General features: G+C 43.0%; 1 long non-coding RNA gene across 1 annotated transcript in view; it reads right to left on the bottom strand.

Moving 5' to 3' along the window:
* Window positions 1-9,708, bottom strand: part of LOC116980638 — a 43,294-nt gene extending 33,586 nt beyond the window's left edge. Inside the window, exons 1-2 of the long non-coding RNA XR_004414028.1 lie at window positions 9,568-9,708; window positions 9,277-9,383 (exon numbers count right to left, since the gene is read on the bottom strand). This is a non-coding gene — a long non-coding RNA (uncharacterized LOC116980638). The remainder of the gene's footprint in view (window positions 1-9,276; window positions 9,384-9,567) is intronic.
* Window positions 9,709-15,369: the final 5,661 nt, after the last annotated feature.

Raw genomic sequence — 15,369 nt, 5'->3', positions numbered from 1 at the left:
GACTCACTATCTTCATTGATGATACAACTACTGACGGTAGTAGCATAATGAATTCTGAAGTGTACAGACACATCCTATCTGATCAAGTTCAAACAAATGCCACAAAACGCATTGACCGGCAGGTTCATTCTGCAGTAAGACAATGATCCCAAACATACTAAAGCAACAAAGGAGTTTTTCAAAGGTAAAAAATGGTCAATTCTTGAATGGCCAAGTCAATCACCCGATCTGAACCCAATTGAGCATGCCTTTTATATGCTAAAGAGAAAACTGAAGGGGACTAGCCCCAAAACACACATAAGCTAAAGATGGCTGCAATACAGGCCTGGCAGAGCATCACCAGAGAAGACACCCAGCAACTGGTGATGTCCATGAATCGCAGACTTCAAGCAGTCATTACATGCAAAGGATATGCACCAAAATACTAAATATAACTACTTTCATTTACGTGACATTGCTGTGTCCCAAACATTATGGTGCCCTGAAATGAGGGGGGGGGGGGGGGGGGGGGACGACTATGTATAAACACTGCTGTAATTTCTACATGGTGAAACCAAAATGTATAAAATACCCTTTATTAAAATCTGACAATGCGCACTTTAACCACATGTGATTTTTTTCTATTACAAATCTAAAATTATGGAGTACAGAGGCAAATAAATAAATGATGGGTCTTTTCCCCAAACATTATGGAGGGCACTGTATGTACAGAGACAGTTTTTACTGAACTGTGGTGAACCATTGAAATTCAAAATATTTAATGCACGGCGCATTAGTAACTGGCTATAGACCGAATTATTCAGCTGTCAATAACAACCAAAGCATCTCCATACGTGGCTTGTGGTACAGTGTTAGGGACTTTCTAACGCCTTGGGTTCCTTGGCATGTTTTAACCAATATTTATTTTTAAACATTTTTTGGTTCTGCCTGCTCAATACTGCGCATTCCGCTTGTGACAGAAGAGTGGGATTTAAAGTCCATGGACAGACATTTCATGCCAGTCAAACGGAATTTGGTATTTCTACACCATTTTACTTTAACAATGGACACAAGGTGGTAGTAAAAGTGATTGAACTAAAAATTACTTTAGGGATGAAGACATTATAAAGTTTAACATCGAGTCTAGAGATGGGAAAAAAAGTGGGGGCAAAGAATCAGATTACTGGGAATTTCAAAAGTCAGATTAGATTTGTATCTGTGGGTCAGAATTGTAGGCTAATTTATCGACATATGACATACCTATGACTCACACTAAGCTTTTAAATGCTGAAGATGGGGGCGGCAGAGTATATTAGGTTTTAACTTAGATTACACTGGTGATGTAAACTAACTGTAGTGATGTAAACTAACTGTAGTGCAGGAGGATGGTTGGAGAAAGAGGGTGGAGTTGATGGACGTGCAAGGGTAGGTTACAGGGAATTCATTAGCGGAAATGGGAATGCAGAGTTGGCATAGGTTCAATAGGGTGCATGGTCACCTTCCATAAAATGCAATATGGAAAGAGTGCACTAGTTTAGTGCAGTGTAATCACCCCACAGGGCATCAGAGCACTGGATCGGTGATCTACAAGTAATTATTCCTATCCTAGTCTAGAGAAATGCTTGGAACATGAATCAGTGGGCAGATATAGGGTGGCACAATGGGCAAGCTGATAGAGCCGCTGCCTCATGGTGCCAAAGACCCAGGTTAATTCCAGACTTTGGGTGCTATCTGTGTGGAGTTCGTGGGCCTCCCTGTGACTGCAAGGGTTTCCTCTGGGTGCTCCAGTTTCCTCCCAAGGACATGTGGGTTAATTGGCCTCTGTAAATTGTCCCCTAGTGTGTAGGGAGTGGGGCTCAAGTGGGGCAACATAGAACTATCGTGAATGGGTGATCGATGGTCAGCATGGACTCAAGAGAATGCACTACTGCCAGTGTCCACCAACATGGACATGTACACACTTTGGTTTACACTCTCATCGTTGGGTCAACTCGTATTGCTGATAATTAAATGCATTATTGATTATTGGACACTTACTTGCTGAGTTAATGGGCCTGTAAAGCTACAGGAAGAAAAAATGGCCTTTTCCCGTTCCCGTCCCTATGACAACTAAATACCTCAGTCTGAGGAAGGTCTGACCCAAAATGTCACCTATCCATGTTCTCCAGAGATGCTGCCTGGCCCGCTGAGTTACTCCAGCACTTCGTTTTTGATAATTAAATACTCTTTATTCGTGGTGGGGATAGACAGATTCTGCATCCATTTTAGTTTCGAGATACAATATGGAAACAGGCCATATTTTATGAAAGGCTACCAATAGAGTCGGCACCAACACTGAGCATTCCAATCAATCCTATTTCTAATTAATTCCCTATAATCTACCCTCTGGAAGTGTAAAGTTTCTCCAGATTACTTCTGAGATGAAGCACTATATTGATTTATTCACCAGGTGGCGCCGACGATGGCAGCCTCGCCAACGGTCTGTCTTGTCTTTTTCCTTCTTTGGTGTTTTTAGCTTTCTTTGTATGACTGTGGCAAATCAAATTCCTTGTATGTTGCAAAAGATACTTGGCTAATAAATTGCAATTATGATGACGATTCATTGGGTCACATTAAAAGTAAATATATATTTTAGTTACCTCAAACATGGAAAAGAAAATAGCTGGCACACTAACAAAATGTTACATTGTCACATCCTAAAGTACTATACACCAGTTTCAATACTGCATTTCGTTGTCTCTGTACTGTACACTGACAATGACAATTAAAGTTGAATCTGATCTAATCTGAATCCTGACGATAAATTACATGCAAGCTCCCATCCCATTAACCTGTAGAAAGTTAAAAAATGGAAGCCAAGTTGTTTCTTCTCAAAGGAGGAACTAAAGAATAATAAAAAGATCTAGGTCTTTCATATCTAGATTTCATAAAGAGTGATCAGGTGCAAAGTAGTTGAATCATACAGTGGCAGAACAGGCCCTTTGGCCCACCAAGTCTGTGCCAGCCAGCGATCACCCCGTGCACCAACACTATCCTACACACTAGGGACAATTTACGATTTTTTGGAGTGAAGCCAATTAACCTACAAACCTGTACGTCTTTGGAGTGTGGGAGGAAACGGGAACACGCTGAGAAAACCCACACGGTCAAGGGGAGAAAGTACAAACTCCATACGGGCAGCACCCATAGTTCGGATTGAACCCGGGTCTCTGATGCTGTAAGGTCACAGCTCTACCGCTGTGCCACCATGCCACAAAGTAGTATGACCAGAGGTCATAAAATGGATTAATAGGCCAGTCCGGAATGGCATATGACAAATGCAATGCCACGCACCATCTCAACTCTAATGTTCAGGGAAGGAGAACGTAAATGACACACTGGGAAGTGTAGAGCAGGGGGCGGCAACCTACAGCCCCCAGGCTGAATGCAGCCCATAACCCAAAATCATTCCTCGTAATTATCTAGCCCGCAGCCTTCCGTCATCTCCAGTACCTCCCGGGTTCGAGGCCATGGCGCCCAGGCCCGGTGACGCCAGGAAGTCTGCACTGGCGGCCGCAATTGCTGAGCCGCCATGTGCGCCAAGATCTGGCTGTACCGCATCCTGTGCAAAGCCGCCAGCACGGCCACGCACCTTCTGTGTCTGGGCTTCATTGTCGGGATTGGCGTTGTCAATAGGCTGGGGATGAGAGAGTGTGAGTATTTGAGCCACTGCCTTCAGGACAGAGCCAAGGCAATGGACCGTAGGTGCGCCATGTTCGTGAACGCCCGTAACTAGGGGGCAGTGCTCTGGGTGGCGTCCTCGAAGGGGTGGGATCTATGAGAACACGCGATTTGATGCCTGCCATCCGGGGCGGGATCCATGTGGCCCGCGTGGTACACATGATAGATGTGGCCCGCCATCCACTCAGGCATGCGTCCTGGCCCCTATGCAGAACAAGGTAGTCGAACCCTGGTGTAGAGTATAAACGAGGTACAAAAGTAACCTATTCTTTACTACTGTAACACCAATTGATCAGAGAACAATAGTGAGCAACAGTGTAACAAGTAGGAACTCACAAGGAGGGCAATCCCTGTTGATATCTCGCAGAAAGAACTTCAGATGACAGTTAATACACAAAGGGCTGGAGTAACTCAGCGGGTCAAGCAGCATGTCTGGAGAACAAGGAACGTTTCAGGTCTAAACCTTTCTTCAGATTTGTAGGTGACATTTTGGGTTGAAAGAAGGGTTTTGACCACAAATGCGCCTATCCATGTTCTCCAGAGATGCTGCCTGACCTAATTGTAATCATGTATAATCTTTCAACGGACTCGTTAGCACAACAAAAGCTTTTCACTGTACACAAGACAATGATAAGCTAAATTCAATTACTCAATGAAAAGCCAAGTTGACCAATTTTGCCCTCATTGTTTGATGACAGAGGTCAGGATTATCTGGATAGAAGATTCTGAGAATAAATTCATAATCACTTTATAGCTTCAGTAACAGAACATGATCTATCCAGTTCCTTCAAATACTATGTTCACACCAATTTTAAGGGCTGACTGTTTATATCTCTTCTAGAAAGGAGGCATTAAGAAATGTGCTGGATCATCATGATACTATTCTTAAAGTCAAAATCTAACGCTGATAGCAGTCTAATGCAAATGTCAAGATTTGCAGTTATCGTTTCACAGCTGCTAACTGCGAATCTGCAGGTGACAGCCTGAAGAAAGGCTCTCCCACTGCTCCACGCCACTGGCCTTTGTATTGTCCTTAAAAAGACTAGGACATTTCAACGTGATAACCATTTTGACCACTGAGAAAAAAGTCAACTGAATCTTAGTTGGCAATATCACTAATCGCAATTAGAAAAAGGGTAGTAATAAGGCGAAACTCACATCATGTGCTTTGGCTTGTGGTGGAGAAAACTATGCCACAGAAATGATGAAGTCATTATTATTTGGCCAAAATCTCTCCCATCCTCTTCAATGTCTCGCTGATCGACCAGTTTCTGCACCTCAGTGTGGGAGAACTAATGTTCTCCTGCTAAATTCAGCTTCAATCGGCCCACCAGCATCAGGTATGCTGTAGTTCACAAAGGCACAAGGAACTGCAGATGCTGGAATCTGGAGCAAAACAAAAAATGCTGGAGGAATTCAGCCAGCCAAGCAGCATCTCAAGAGGGAATGGTCAGGATAATGTTTTGAGTCGGGTCACTTATTGAGTATGAGGAAGGGTTCCCGACCTGCAACGTCATCTGTTCATTCCCTCCACAGATGCTGCCTGACCCGCTGAGTTCCTCCAGCACTTTGTGAATTCTGTGAATCATTATTGGTTGGAAGCACTTCCATCACAATCAGCAAGTATAAAGGGAGAAAATTCAGTTCATGTTGATCCCAATGGTTGCATGTACTTGGTCTGCAAATATTAAAAAACTGGAACTTTAAGTATAAATATTAATTAATTAGTTTTAGTTTTTTAGTTTTAGAGATACAATGTGGAGACAGTCTTTTCGGCCCCACCGAGCAAGAACTAATTTACAGAAGCTTGATTAACCGACAAACCTGCACGTCTTTGGAAAGGGGAAGAAACCGGAGCACACAGAGGAAATCCATGTGGTCAGAGGGAGAACGTGCAAACTCCACACTAACAGCAGCCAAGGTCAGGATCGAACCCGCGTTTCTGTTTCTGAGGCAGTGGCTTTACCAGCTGCGCTGCCCGTAATTGAGAATTATAATCCTCATAACAAAGGGACTAGTCGCATAGTACCCACCAGGGCAAGAGGTAAACCATTTACTTTCAATACTAAAAACTACAATAAGGAACAAAACAGGTAACAAAATACCCTAATACCAAAATCTGTGAGCCCTCATCCTGACACCAGCACCACATAAGAATTTATAGGTTTCCAGAATAGGACATCTCATCCACACAAGGCTGCCTCATCCTGCATAAAAGGACACAGTGCTGGAGCAACTCAGTGGGTCAGGCAGCATCTCTGGAGAACATGGATAAGCAAGGCTTCAGGTCGAGACCCTTCCTCAGACCATAGGTATCTGGTAACATCAACACCCTTGGGAAGTTATGCATGGAACTCACCCAGCCTTATTCTGCAGCATTCTAGTGGACTGCATTTCGTTGTCTCTGTACTGTACACTGCACAATGACAATTAAAGTTGAATCTGAATCTGTACACAATTCCAAGTGCAGCTGGCTCCTGAAGCCATCTAAAGAACTGATGCGCTACAATACTGAGAACTATATTCTGAGCTCAGTATCTTCCCCTTTGCTCTGCCTATTGTACATAAGTGTGAACTGATTGTATCGACATATTGTATAACTGACCTATTTGGATAGCAAAGCTTTTCACTGAACCTCGGTACACATGACAATACAAACCCAAACCTAGAGAGCAAGATCTACCAGTTAATGGGCAGTTGGCAGCTGGAGTCCTGGAAATTATCTAGTCTCCATCACTCTACAGGTTCACAAAGTGGATCAACACAAACATTGTTTCTCTTACCACCCCTTCAAATGTTACACTTATCCAGCACCACTCCTCACCCACCAGCCTCCACTCATACCCACTTACCAAAGCAAATTTGGTCTAACGATGGTTGATCCTCCCAGTCCCCTGCTGCAACCCACACTTGCTCAGGAGAGGCAGTAAGGCAACAGGCATTAACAATCTCTTTCTTTAACGCACTCGATTTTCAAGGTTCCAGGATATTTCTCTGGCGAGGTTCATCTCAGAGATGAAACAAGTAGAAGACTGCCTGCTGGATTGTACTGTCAATTCTGACAACTGGGGACTAAATCTGAGAACTGCCAAAGAAACATGACCCACAACAATAATACTCCATAAAACTGAAATCACTCATGTCTTTGCATCATCGGGTCAGTCTTGCAACACTTCTAGCAGTAAATTGCAGACAACAGGGACTGCAGATGTTGGAATGTTGAGTAAAACGAAGTGCTAGAGCAACTGAGTGAGTCAGGCAGCATCTGCGGAAGGAATTAATATTTTTAGCGATTCTGACCTTTTCCAGGCACCTCATATCACAAGATATGAGCAATGCAAAATGTGTCATTAGCTGGACTACCTTTGGCCCACTATGACCAGTTTTAGAAACGCTTCATTGGGAATGAGTCAATACCATGGAGATGGTGCACAAAATCTATTTCTGGTACCAGGACTTGCGCCACAGAAACCTTTTATGAAGTAACTTTAAAAACAAAACCTTTTTAAAGAAAGTCCTATTTAACTTACCAAAACTGAATTCAAGCAAACATCAAAAGTAGACGTTGAAGACCAACAGAAGGTTGTTTGGACAAGAATGCACCAACTAAAAGCAGTGGAATGCAAAGTTCACTTTCACCAAAAGGGAAAAAGGCAGTGAAAAAATAAAGAAAATTCATGCATAGTTCTTCCCCAAGTTTCTGAAGAGCTAGCACAAGCATAATGGGCTGAATGGCATTCTGTATCTCAATATTTAGAGAGTTCAATATAGACCATACAGAAACCCATTGCCCTGCGACAGTTGTGAATAGAGTACCAACATTTGACCCACGTCACAGGTCATTGGCATTGTCTTCGAGTTCACTGATCTTTCTGCCAGGTATAATATTGAGCAAAATATAGAGTGTTGCAGGTACTGGACTTGATGGTTTGATGTTTATGCAATTGTGTGGGTGTCAAATTATGTGAGCAGGGTGGTAGGCAGCATCATTATTATAATCGTGGTCCAATGTTGAAGTTTCTTAGTTCTAATAAATACGATTTGTATTGAAGTTTAATAAAATACCAATGATTTTAAATAAATGCTCACTAGCTTTGGTCATCTTTAAAGTTTATGGATATTCAGATATGGATAACTTTTTCTACTTATCCCCCTTGTCTTTAGGAATGTCCATTACCAAGAGATGCACAGTATTCCCATTCATTTGAGTGGGGATTGTGGAAGTGCACAGAGTAAAAAAAGTTTCCATTAACTACGCTGCTCATGCTTTTAATAGTTGTACATGCATTTCTTAAAAGTACATTTTTAGCAAATTATAGTAAATTGACAAACATTTATATGTGAACATATATGGAACGAACTGCCAGAGGAGGTAGTTGGTGCGGAGACTAATGCAACGTTTAAGAAACAATTAGACAGCTACATGAATAAGACAGGTTTAGAGAAACAATGCAGCAGGTGGGACAAGTGTAGATGAGATAATGTTGGTCGGTGTGGGCAAGTTGGGACGAAGGGCCCGTTTCCGTACTCTATGACTATGAATAAACTTTGATAGCTTTTGGCACATGGCAGTGCTGGTGACAGGAATTTGCTGTCAGTCAGTGACCTGCAGAAGGGGCTTTGGGGACAGGACTTGTTCTGACCCATGCCAATTACATTGCTGGAGACCTGGCCTCACCATTTGATTCTGGGACCATGTATACCAGAACAGTAAGACAGTCCAGGTATGGAGAAGAAAAATTCAGTGGGTGTTGACACCAGGAAGTCGGGCCCCATCTTGGGAACTCAGACTTGTTCAGTGTGGATTCCTATTCTAGATGCCTCTGAATTACCTGCTGTAGACTGGCCAGCGCTCTTTTTCCTGGCATTGATTGTTTGCAGGGGTGTGGCAATTACACTTTCACACAAATTGAAAACCAGACCCATTACATGGCATTGGACCACACCTTTAATAAGAGTAGGAGCTGTTGGCGCCAGCAGTTCCTGTAATAGCTATTGGGAACTCCACCCTTAATCATCAGTCTTATCTTAAACTAACTTTTTATTGCAGCTGCTGCTGCTTTATTATTTTCCTCTTTTACACTTCAAAACGTAGCTACTAGGCTGCATGCATTATCTGTCTCATTTCGACCAGTCCTGTTTTGTAGTTACTCTGCCACCACCAAATAACTTAGAACCGTCTAAAGTTTATAAATGCCACACATTAACTGTTCAAGAACTGAAGTCTAGTAAGTTGCAATGTCCTCTTACCCAAAGCTGCTCATAAATATTTTGACTTTGTAACACTCACATTGTAAATTTATACAGAAAACAATTACAAAACTAGGTTGTAAATATAATTTGAAATCGAACACAAAGTACAAATAATTCGTAAAAAGTAGGCTGACCACCCAGACGACAGAGATAGAGTATTGTTTAAGCGTTAACAATCCACTACGTCTTCTCCACGCCCCTTTGAATATCCCCATTCAAATGTAAGAAATCAAGCTATAAACAGGATGATTCAATGCAATATTTCCGAATGTTTCATTACAGAAACAGAGTGCGAAGAGGTTATAGATACTTTAGGTTACTCACCACTCTGATTGAATCATTCCCGTGATCAGCATTCTTTCATCATTATTTCCTCATGACACCACGCTGCTGCTGTTAGCTGGAAGTCCCCTCCATTACACCACTGCTTTCTTTTTGGGGGGGGGGGGAGAAAAAAAAATCTTTAAAGCAAATCTTGCCATTGCTGAAACTTGAACTCTTCAGAGAAAGAGAGAGAAAAAAACAATCACTGGTTCGTCTTTCCGTTCAACAAAATAAAAAACCCAGAAAGTATATAAGCAGGATAATTGAATTAAAAAAAAGGAATCTACGGACCACACATGTCGCTGCTGGTGCATTGAGGGCTTTGCTTCTCTCTAACTCCTGGCGAAAGCTCCCGGGTGATTGCGCCGCTCGCAGTGAGCGTGCTTTGCATTAGTTGCCACATGAGTGTCTCTCTCACTGGTGTGGGTGGTGAGAGGGGGTGGGCGAGGCAGTGCGGAGAGACGCGCCCGGCCACTGACATGCAGCCCGCAGCCGGCTGCAGACAACGGGCTGCATCACCGCGCCTGCTCTTATAGACCAGCGCCGGAGCCCCGCCGACCAATGGGAGCTCACCTCGCCGCGTGACCCACCCCCCTTCTACATTCCGGCCAATGGGAACTCGCCCCAGACACGTGATCCTCCATGACGCGTTATATTGCGGCCAATGGGCGCTCGCCGACCCCCCTCCCCCGCCACGTGACCACCCCCACAGCTCGCTACACGCAAAGTTGTGAATCGGGGCAAGGCTAGGGTGAGGAAGAGGGCATTCATTCAAAAATCCCAGCACCAACTCAGGCAGGAAACTCCCCTGTCTGCTCACACCAGGCCTTCGTCCAAATAAGGGAATTGTCTGGTGCTCTTTAAACTGTCCCCCACAGAAGGCAGTGGAGGCCAATTCTCTGGATGTTTTCAAGAGAGAGGTAGATTTAGCTCTTAGGGATAAGGGAATCAAAGGATATGGGGAAAAAGCAGGAACATGGTACTGATTTTGGATGATCACCCATAGAGTCAGAGTGATACAGAGTGGAAATAGGCCTTTGGCCGAACTCACCCACACCGTCCCAACAATGTCCCAGCTACATTAGTCCCACTTGTCTGCGCTTGGTCGATATCCCTCCAAACCGGTCCTGTCCATGTACCTGTCTAACTGTTTCTTAAATGATGGGATAGTCCCAGCCTCAACTACCTCCTCTGGCAGCTTGTTCCATACACACCTTTTGTGTGAAAAAGTTACCCCTCAGATTCCTTGTAAATCTTTTCCCCTTCACTTTGAACCTATGTCCTCTGGTCCTTGATTCCCCTACTCTGGGCATATATACACATATACATACATACACACATATATAAATATTCTTATATATATAAGAACCTTCCTATCACTGTTTACTGATTGATACCACAAATAAAAATGTAGACATTACATTTTAGTTAACTCATAATTAAAACGTTGGTTAAGTCTGTAAAAATATATAGTCACTGGCAATTTTTAACCAGCTGCATTAATAAACAGTTTATAATGCTTGCTAATAAATAATTCTAACTTAATTATGAATTTACATCAAATATGGCTGATTGTCCACCATTATATTATAACCCAACAATTAACAAGTCAAGATAAATATTGAATACTTTGGTGCAACATCACCAAATTTTTCATTGCCAACTACCAGAACGCTGCTGTAGCACCTCGTAATTTCTAAAATGACAGTGATATTCAGTTCTCTTTATTAAATTAGCCTTAAACTATGGATAGATAATAAACCCGCTGTTACAAATACACTAAACCTTTGTGTTATTAAGCAGCTACATCAAAATCAGTGATTCAATGATAGTTTGACTGCAAAATAGTTACTAACCTATAACGGTGACTAAGAACTAACTATCTTAAAACTAAACACATTTACATAGCTTAAATTTCCTCAAAGTGATTACATTAGTCCAATGAATATATAATATTCACTGTCTTATTATTTTGGCTTTAAGCAGAGAATCCATTACTACAAGTAGGTGCAGTGTTTTCTCCATTCATCGTAATTTTGCTTTACTCTTCTTGGACAGTTATTGACTGTGTGAGGACAGGAAGATAGGGAGTGGTGATGACTCACTGTCCCGCTTCAGTTCCAAAGTTTGTTTGGGGGATATAGAATGTTGGACAGGGTGAATTGTTAATAATTTATTTCAAAAGCCAAAGACTATGATGACAAAGCATTGACTTTTTTTACAAGAAAGAGTCATCTAAGCCACTTGTTGTTTTAATCCTGCTGATGTCATTCATAAATGAAATGCTTAATATCTGATTTTTTATTATTAATTGTATTTTTCTTTGTTTATACGCCTATAAACCTTATTTGTCACACTCTCATTTAAGAAATTGTGAAACTAGAACCAAAGACTTGCATTCTCGATTGCAAGTTTACGAATCTGGCAAATATTGAATATAGCAATGAAAATGATTTAAATAAGGGTACAGCATGGAAACAGACCCTTCGGCCCACCAAGACCATTCTGACCTGTTCACACTAGTTCTATGTTATCTCACTTTCGCACCCACTCCCTGTACACAAGGGGTTACAAAGGCCAATTAACTTACAAACCTTTGGCAAGGGGGAGGAAACCAGAGCATCCAGAGGGCATGGGGGTCACAGGAAGAATGTGTGAACTCCACACAGACAGCCCACAAAGTCATGTTTGAACCCGGGTCTCCGGTGCTTTGAGGCAGCAGCTCTACCAGTTGAGCCCCTATTCTGTCCCTGTCTTTAATCTTAAAACAAAACTACCTAACGGTTTAAATTTAGTTTATTATTGACACGTGTACTGAGGTACAGTGAAAAGCTTGGGTTGTATGCTATCCTGTCAAAGAAAAGACTAAACATGATAACAATAAAGTGTTATAGAGAGACAAGGAACTGCAGAGGCTGTTTTACAAACAAAATACAAAGTGTTGGAGTAACTTAGTGGGTCAGGCAGCATCTTTGAAGGTGGCATTTCGGGACGGGACTCTTCTTCAGATGTCTGAAGAAGGGGTCCCGTTCTGAAACATCACCTGCCCATGTTCTCCAGAGACCCGTCGAGTTGCTCCTACACTCTGTGTCTTTTTTTTGTAAACCTCATAGCGTTAGTTCAAACTGTTCAGTTAAAAAGACAAACACACCATTTCTGGAATCAACGCTGGTACATACCAATATAATATAAATCCTGAGAGAGAAAAGGAAAGATCTTTGTTTTTGTGTCTTTCCATGGCAAACCAGCACCTGCAGTTTCTTGGTTATATAATTTAAATCCAGGTTTCCAGACGGTTTAAGAATAGCTTTCTCGTTGCTGCCTTTCCCCTCATGCACAAGAGACCGGCTGATCTGCTGTAAACATTACACTGCAACTGCAAACTTCAGCCAGAGTTAAAGGGTTTACGAGCAGGGCATGCGTAAATAAGAGGGGGATGCTTCTTGTTGAGGGAGTAGGTGGAGCTGAATCATGTGCGATGTGTCACTGAGGCTTTGAGGCAGATGGAGGGCAATTCATGCAATACACTCTGTTTTTGCTGCAGGCCAAATTAAGTAAAGATGTCAGAGTAGTATGAATCAGTCTAATTCATCCATACAGAGTCATTCAGTGTAGTACAAGCAGTTACAGAACTCACCATCCAGAGAGCCAGAATTAAACAAGTAATGAGTTGCACTGTTACCCCATTAAAAAATGCACGATCTATATTGAAAATAAACAGTGCCTGAAAAGACATGAATCATGTTAGCAATTATGATCATATAGACTTGGGGGCGGCATAGTAACAGATTTGCTGCATCACAGAGCCAGGCTCGATCCTGACCTCGAGTGCTGTCTGTACCAAATTTGTATATTCTCCCAGTGACCACATGGGTTTTCTTCGGGTGTTCCGGGTTCCTCCCACATTCCAAAGATGTGCAGGTGTGTTGGTTAATTGGCTTCTGTAAACTGTCCCCAGTGTGTTGGATAGAACTAGTGGTCGCTGGTCAGCGCGGACTCAGTGGGCCGAAAGGCCAGTTTCCATGCTGTATCTCCAAACCAAAGATTTATAACAAGTTATAAATGTAAAATAATTACAGGTATGACTGATTGGCTTGAACGCTAACTAGGCTGCAAAATGTCCCAGATGTATGTGCAGCACTATGTTGTATCAGTAGGAAGACATCCTTTATAGTTATAGGACATTTTGTTGCCAGTTTTATCATCTGTAGATGAAGCTGGGATTCAAACTAGATTTGGGAGGGTGGTACAGCAAAAGAAACAGCGTAAGTCAGCCATTGAGCTTTATAGCACAGAAAAAGGAAGATGTAGATACGACAGATTCTGGTTTACAAAAAAAGGTCGCAACATGCTGGAGTAATTCAATGGGTCAGGCAGCATCTCTGGAGAGCACAGGGCGGCATAGTGGCGCAACAGTAGAGTTGAAGGGCCTGTTTCCGCACTGTATGGCTAATGTCCAAAGTTACTTCTGAATATTCAGAGAATTTAAAAATGAGTAAAACAAAAAGCATAACGGGAACTGATCTGAAATATCAAAAAGGAAAATCAGATCATATTTTGAAAAATTATTTTCAAATAACATTACTATTATATTGTAATGTATATATTTTAATAGACGATAGGTGCAGGAGTAGGCCATTCGACCCTTCGAGCCAGCACCGCCATTCAATGTGATCATGGCTGATCATCCCTGACTAGTGGGGTACCGCAAGGCTCGGTGCTGGGACCGCAGCTATTTACAATATACATCAATGATTTGGATGAAGGGATTCAAAGTAACATTAGCAAATTTGCAGATGACACAAAGCTGGGTGGCAGTCTGAACTGTGAGGAGGATGCTATGAGAATGCAGGGTGACTTGGACAGATTGGGGGAGTGGGCAGATGCATGGCAGATGAAGTTTAATGCGGATAAATGTGAGGTTTTCCACTTTGGTAGCAAAAACAGGAAGGCAGATTACTATTTAAATGGCGTCAAGTTGGGAAAAGGGGGAAGTACAACGGGATCTGGGGGTCCTTGTTCATCAGTCTATGAAAGGAAGCATGCAGGTGCAGCAGGCAGTGAAGAAAGCGAATGGCATGTTGGCCTTTATAACAAGAGGAATCGAATATAGGAGCAAAGAGGTCCTTCTGCAGTTGTACAGAGAGCCCTAGTGAGACCACACCTGGAGTATTGTGTGCAGTTTAGGTTTACAAGGTTAATTCCCGGGATGGCGGGACTGTCATATGCTGAGAGAATGGAGCAGCTGGGCTTGTACACTCTGGAGTTTAGAAGGATGAGAGGGTATCTCATTGAAACATATAAGAATGTTAAGGGTTTGGACACGCTAGAGGCAGGAAACATGTTCCCGATGTTGGGGGGTCCAGAACCAGGGCTACAGTTTAAGAATAAGGAGTAAGCCATTTAGAACGGAGATGTGGAAAATCTTTTTCTCATAGAGAGTTGTGAGTCTGTGGAATTCTCTGCCTCAGAGGGCGGTGGAGGCAGGATCTCTGGATGCTTCCAAGAGAGAGCTAGATAGGGCTCTTAAAAATAGCAGAGTCAGGGGATATGGGGAGAAGGCGGGAACGGGGTACTGATTGGGGATGACCTATCTTGGACCCACAATACCTCAACTCTGATCAAGAAGGCTCACCAGCGTCTCTTCTTCCTGAGGAGACTGAAGAAGGTCCATCTGTCTCCTCAGATCCTGGTGAACTTCTACCGCTGCACCATCGAGAGCATCCTTACCAACTGCATCACAGTATGGTATGGCAACTGCTCTGTCTCCGACCGGAAGGCATTGCAGAGGGTGGTGAAAATTGCCCAACGCATCACCGGTTCCTCGCTCCCCTCCATTGAGTCTGTCCAAAGCAAGCGTTATCTGCGGAGGGCGCTCAGCATCGCCAAGGACTGCTCTCACCCCAACCATGGACTGTTTACCCTCCTACCATCCGGGAGGCGCTACAGGTCTCTCCGTTGCCGAACCAGCAGGTCCAGGAACAGCTTCTTCCCGGCGGCTGTCACTCTACTCAACAACGTACCTCGGTGACTGCCAATCACCCCCCCACCCCCCGGACACTTATTATCACTTATTATTATTTATTTAAATCA

Source organism: Amblyraja radiata, chromosome 14 (genome assembly GCF_010909765.2).
Source record: "Amblyraja radiata isolate CabotCenter1 chromosome 14, sAmbRad1.1.pri, whole genome shotgun sequence".
NCBI lineage: Eukaryota > Metazoa > Chordata > Chondrichthyes > Rajiformes > Rajidae > Amblyraja > Amblyraja radiata.
This window is presented reverse-complemented; position numbering and strand designations above follow the sequence as displayed.